Raw genomic sequence first — 5841 nt, forward strand, 5'->3', positions numbered from 1 at the left:
TGAAAATACATAGACATTAAATCAAAGTAAAAGTTTCATCAGCCAGCAAACTTGTAGGCTGGTGGGTGGAGGAATTTCTGACCTGACTATAGAGGATCACATGCAGAAGCTAATATTCTCAGCACACATCTGAAACCTTTTTTCTAGATGAAGGTCACCCTATTTTAGTCAGGAAGGAATAGCCTAGAAAATCATCCATTTATTAAAAAAAGCTCTCAATATTAGCAGAGTAGCAGGTTAGAGTCATAAAGTTAGCTGACTCTTTATGAGCTCTCTGCTCAATTACACATGTGACGGGGCCAGTGATGACTTCTGTCAACGTGGTGAAGCGCTGTAAAAATGTAAAATGGCCAGAGTTAGAATTTAATCACGTTTTTCCTTTACATTGACATGGTTGGGTTCGGTTAAATCTCTTATGACAAGATACAAGATCTAGTAGGAAGCACTTTAGGAAGAAGGCAATCCCGGTCTGGGGCTAGCACCTAGCTTATGGCTGATGTAGCATTTTGAACAAAAAAGCATTTTGAACAAGGGGTGCTCTTGCTAAAATTATTGACTCAGGGGAGACTGAATAAAAATACCACAGCTTTAAAAACCAGGTATCTGGTTCCAGTAATATACACTAAAATCTGTTGCAAAAGGTACACAAAAGGTTCAAGGTGTTAATTATATATTAACCTGTTGGATTACTGCTTCCAGAACTACTTTTGTGTAAGCTTAAGGTATACTTTTCAAGTACTCCACGTTACGCTTCTTAGATATATGGCAGATTGATGAAAAACCCAAGAAGATGCATCTTACGTGTAGCAGCTTTAACTTGGAGATATTCTTTAAACCCGTCTGTTCAGGACGGATTTCTGCGAGGAGCTCATGCGGTAACGATGTGGCCAAGCTTTGATGGCAAAGAGGTAGAAAACAAAAGACGCAGAGCCAGCTGTCATTCTCAGAATCCCAACCCATACCTGATTCCATGAGCGTAAATAATAAAAATAGAGCATGTTGGCAGCTTCTTGGGGTTGCAATCATTCAGTTTTGCAAAAATACGAGCCAGGCATCCATCCGAGCTTTATTGTCAAGGGATGAAGGGTTTTCTTCTCCCCTTTTTATACCAGCTGTACATATTGATAGCAGAGAGACGCCTCTCCCAGCGCCTCAGCCCAGGCACTTATTCCAGCATCCCTCAGCTATATTGTATGTCAGAAGATAGGATGTGCAATATTCCGCAACCAAGAAATGAATCTGCAGAGATTTCTTTGTGGCTTGTCCAGATAATCCCTTTTGGTCAAAGTGAAAGGACCTGCTGGTGCTTTCCGCGCTTGAGGCGTCGTTTCTTGAAGGGGTTCGTTTTCATTTCAGTTGCAAAATATGCTTGTGGGACCTGTTTACCATTCTGTGATCCAGTTGACAGATAAATGATGAATTGCTGAGTAGCTTAGCTACAGCACGCATTTCAGATGTGATGAAAAACTATTTACACCCTTGTTTTTTTTTTCTGTTTGCGCTTTGTGAATTTTATATATTTTATATCAAACAAATCTTAATATAAGACAAATGACCCAAGTAAATTAAACATACAGCCATTTGAATGAAGATGTTGTTTATTAACTTTTATTAGCGGCCCAACTGTTAAACTGTGACATTCTAGTGATTAAACCAAATTTCGATAAATGCAGAATTAAGAAGAAATGTATTTTGTAATTTCTGATCCAGAATCGTTTTGGTGAATTCTCCCAGACTGTCTTCAAGACATCCACTAAAAGAAAAGTCACTGTCAGCCGTCTCAGATCTGATTAAAGCTGAAGCCATTTTCTTGTCGGTGACGTTTTAATGTAGGCGTACTCCGTGTGTTTCTGTTCATATGTGTGCTTGTTTATGCCTGTGGGCATGCGTGTTTGTGTGCGACAAGCCACCGAGTTCCTCCCATTCCTTCAAGCCCCCCCCAGGCGCCGGGAAGCATCTGCAGCCCTCTCTTTTCCATATGCCCCATGCCTCTTAGTCTGTCTCAATCATTAATTCAGGGTGATTATGAATTAACAAGCCACCATTACTCGCCCCCCTATCAGGTCAGTCTGGTTTTTCTCCCATTTTCCAAACATGGTTCTCAAATTCGAAGAGGGCTTGTGGATTGTTTTTATATGTTCATTCACCAGATCCAGCCAATTTGGTAATCCAGCTTGTTCAGATTTCCCTTAGTGTGGAAATTCTCAATCTGACTCCAGATTGAGCTGCGGCCCCTCCTGTTTCCCAACGTTTTCCTGTACGCTTCACAGCGTTAGGAAAAGCTGAGCAACAAACACCTCGTCTCAACTCATTTAACCCTCCACCCTCCACTCACCTTTCAAACTTAACTGCATGCTGATGGGAATTCTCCAAAAGCAGCAAAGTGAGCAGACACATCATGAACGGCTGGGGGTTCAGGCGCACGCAACAAAAAAGGGGAAGTGCTTGGCAACATGGGGTCCTGAACGCAGCATCCTCCAGTTGAAGGGCGGCCTCCTTAATCACCATGACACCCCGTCGCTCTGTTGTCTTGGCAAAACAATGCAGAAACAAACAGACCCCAGCTAACTTGAATAGATGCTTTCTGTTGGGAATGAGACTCACCAGCCTTGTGGTGCTCCTCCGGAAGCTCCGACGCTAGTTTCTGTCAACATTGGGGAGAGCTAATGACGGCTGGAATTGGTTTGGATGTGGTGCATTCTTAGAAGAAGATGTAGGTCATGTTATATAAGGTGTTGATGAAACTGTGCCCTAAAAGAGCAGCTGTTGTATCTACATGATGTTATTCTGGTGGTTTGACCCACTTTCAAAAGTACATTGGGAAAGTAAACTTAGCCAAATGAAGAGTTGGAGATGGAGGAAGCTAGAGATTAGGGCGATGGCAAGAAGTCCTTCCAACCAGACTTGGGTCACCAAAGAGAAATCAACAAAATACCAGTGAAAACATAAAAAAATCTAGATTAAACTCCCATTTATTATTTATAAATCATTGTTGCATTAAATATTTCAATAAAATGTAAAATTTTTGTACCAGCTTAATATGATAGAGTTTGACAAATTAGGACTACAGACCAAAAAAAAAAAAACTCTAAGTAACCTTAATCTTACTACTTATTGGAGTCACATATTTGTTCATGAATTAAGGGCAAAATATTTCTGTAAACTATTTATGTAAAAATCATATTATTATTTATTTGTTTATGCTACTGAAATAATAAGATGGATTTTTTAACATATTTTATTACTGGAACAAAGAAGTGTGTTTTACGTAGAGGCCATTTTTTTGTACAAATATACAGTTTAAGTCAATATAAGTCATTATCTAACTTGTTAGTAGATGTGCCCTGAACGTCTCTGTCCCTGCTGGTCGCGCGACTGCCACCTGCCTGCACAGCTGTTCCTCGTTAGCTGCGTCCCGGTAAACAGCCTTACCTCCACAGAACTTCTATCAATTACTTTTCTTTTTTCTCTGAAACTAATTTCATTCCTTTATCAATAAATTTAATTTACTTTTTCTATTTACTGCGCTCGCCCTCTTCAGACCTGCCAGCCTGCTGTCTTCGTTCTGCTGCCTGTAAGTTATTGACCAAAATATCTCTTTCGTTTACATTATACATTTGCAACATGGTTTCATCTTCTGTTTTTCATCTAAGTGTTTTTGTAGTCTTTAGCTGAACAAAACTACAAATAGGAACCAATTATTTACTTAGTGCAACATGAGAACTTTTTTAATCATCTTGAAATTGTCTCACAGTATGACTTCAGTTATTGATTTAAAAAATGGCAATATTTTCTTTTTACATCCATACATATTTTAGAAATAAATAGCAGACGTTTTCACCGCAGATAATTTGAATGTATTGTATTAAAAGGAACGGGTGTAAAAAGTATATGTTTTTGGTACGACCTTTGTAGCAGGGGCGTCACGCGCCCTCATGCGGCCGTCCGAGTAACAGTCCTATTACCTTTACCCCATGTCTTCTTCCTCCTGCTAATTAACCCCCTTCCTGTCAGACTACTTTCAAATAAAGACCACTAGCAACAAAACAATTCTTGAAAAAAAAAGGTTGAAACCAGAAGCACAGACATAAAGACAAATAAAAACACAACTAATAAATAGGATAGCCATTTAAATAACAGTAAGTGGATCTATTCAAATTCACTTATTCAATGCAGATACTTTAAACTCAATGTGAAGCAACAGAAGTATGAGCAGTTTTATTGGCATGTATATGAAAATACTAAACGTTTTGTGTGATTTCATCTGGGGACTGATAATTCTCACCTTGACTATAGGTGTGTGGGAGAAAAAGTGAGAGAAAAAGTGAAAGTAGTGAATATGTAGTGCCTACTCTATCTAAATATTAGAAATAAATCAAAACTAAAAAAAAAAAAAGGTCTGCACCAACCAGTGAAATCTCTAACTGGTTGCAGATACGAATTATACATTTTAAAATTGTTTACTGAGTTGTAAACAAATTATGATGTTCCCATTGATGAAGGACCTATTTATTTTTTTTTATCTCCAGAACATGTAATGAAATTTCACTTAAACAACAAACGTTGGCCCTGTTTTACAAAACTGTTACCCTAGATTTTGGTCACATTTTCCATGTTGACAATTTTCCACTATGCTATTCTAGTCCACGTAGCTGCCAAGACTGTCCTCAGGTCATTTCACTGAAGCACCTCTCACTGGGAAGACAAGCAAATGACTCCAGTTGAAGCTATTATTAGTTTGACAGTTTTGGGAATAGCAGTATATGCATTAAGCTGACCATAAAGTTAGAAACCATCGCTTCAGGGAAAGTAGGTGGGTGGATGAACTGATGGGGGGGGGGGGCCTCCACCAACATCTGCTGCTAAGCTCTCACGACAGAGTCCCCTCCTCTTGTCGGATCTTTCTTACAAGGTTTTGACATTGACAAGAGGCTGCTTGGGGAGTAAATCCTCAGTGTGTATCCATATATGCAGGATAAACCTTCATTTTATTTCATATTACTCAGGAACATGTCAGCTGTCCAGTCCTGTTTGTTGATCCTCCTCACATTTTGCATAAAATGTTGGACTTCCAGATGTGTCACAGACACGTATCTGCTTAAATTCAAAATCTAATTTTAAGAGAAAAACACTTCTTTTATCTTGTAGAAACAGAGGACGATGAGGAGGAACACATCAGCCGCCCTGCTTTTTCAGAATTCAAATCTAAGATCTACATGCAGTTTGGTGAGTCTCAAACATGCCCAGTTCTCCCCTGTGGACTGACTCTACATGCAGCATGTGGGAGATGGAAAAGTTAAAATTCTTAATGGCTGAACGTGAATCAGTAATGTCGTCAAACTATTGGGAAGTTTATAAAAACGGTTGAATTCCAGCAGTTTTTCTCACTGGATAAACTACAGTCTTTTTTTTTTTTTTTTTGCTGTAATGAGATTCAGTGGTTTCAACCTAAATCAGTAGCAGTGGTTGTGTAGGTGGTTATTGTTTCTGGGTCAGATTTTAACTGCAGTGTTCTGACAGAGATGGTCTCTCAAAGCTGTGCCTTGCAGCATTTCATCTTAAAGCCTCCCTGCACATTGACAGTCTTCACGTTAGACACGCTTTTGTTCAATAAGCTTTGGCACGAGTCTCTCACTCTTATAATTTTTTTTTTCTTCACCCGGAATTTTAGTTTTATTAGTTTTTAGTTATAATATTCTCACTTAATGCCACTGCATCACTTTTTGACCACTGAAATGTGAAACCAATCTGCCAAGTAATGCTTTTTTTTCCTGTATGAAAAAGTAACGATTAGTCCTGTAGCTGCTACATTGATATGCCATTGTGAGTGCTGCTTGTGCC

Source organism: Poecilia latipinna, unplaced genomic scaffold (assembly GCF_001443285.1).
Source record: "Poecilia latipinna isolate Pla-1442-1.1 unplaced genomic scaffold, P_latipinna-1.0 Scaffold179, whole genome shotgun sequence".
Taxonomy (NCBI): Eukaryota; Metazoa; Chordata; class Actinopteri; order Cyprinodontiformes; family Poeciliidae; genus Poecilia; species Poecilia latipinna.